General features: G+C 38.1%; 1 pseudogene; it reads left to right on the plus strand.

The window, feature by feature from the left end:
- Positions 1-481: 481 nt before the first annotated feature.
- On the plus strand, positions 482-581 carry LOC113319946 (annotated as a pseudogene).
- The last annotated feature ends 392 nt before the right edge of the window (positions 582-973 follow it).

Below are 973 nucleotides of genomic sequence, written 5' to 3' on the forward strand. Positions count from 1 at the left end.
ATTAGAATTACTAAACTGACCTTGACTTTGGCCCTTAGACCAATAAAGGTTCGGATGGTTTCTCCAACCAGGATTATAGGTTTCTGAATATGGGTAAATCTTTTGACAGTTATCAAATCTAGTGTTATTATAAAGAGCATTGGCTTGCTCTTCAATATTCTGGCCTTCCCAAAAAGGCTCCACTCTACCACTAGTCTGGCCCACTTCTAAAGCTTCTAACCTTTTTGCTATAGCAGCAATTTTGGCATCTGATTCATAGCCTCCTTTTACCCTATTAACGTTTCCTCTACTTAAAAGAATTGTTTTCTGGGGTGCCCTACTATTTTCCCACTGCTGGGTTTTTTCGGCGATTTCATTAAAAAATTCCATCGCCGCATCAACATTTTGGTTTTCAAATCCATCAGTGCATAGAGACTCAACCATGGTCGTTGTGGAATAATCTAAACCCTCATAAAGGATCTGAACTAGCCTGACCTTTTCTAAACCATGATGAGGACACTGGGATAATAAATCATTGAACCTTTCCAAATACCTATATAAAGATTCTCCCTCGTGTTGTGAAAAAGTGCATATTTGCGTCCTAATAGATGATGTTTTGTGCCTAGGGAAAAACTTATTGAAAAAGGCAGATGTAAGTTATTCATATGTCTCAATTGACTCGGAGTCCAAACTATATAGCCACGACTTGGCCTTATCTTTAAGGGAAAATGGGAATAACCTAAGTTTCAAAGCATCATCATCTAAGCCTCTAATTCTTAGAGTACTACAAATTTCCTCAAAATCCCTAACATGGTAATAATGGTTTTCATTTTCTTTCCCTAAAAAGATTGGGAGCATATGTAAGGTCTCAGGTTTCAGTTAATAGGGTGCCTCCGTTTCAGCTAACTTAATACACGAAGGACGAGTAGTCCTAGTTGGATTCAACAAAGATTTCAAAGTTGTCATTTCTGGCGTTATCGGGGCAACAAGGATT

The sequence above is a fragment of the Papaver somniferum genome, chromosome 10 (genome assembly GCF_003573695.1).
Source record: "Papaver somniferum cultivar HN1 chromosome 10, ASM357369v1, whole genome shotgun sequence".
Taxonomy (NCBI): Eukaryota; Viridiplantae; Streptophyta; class Magnoliopsida; order Ranunculales; family Papaveraceae; genus Papaver; species Papaver somniferum.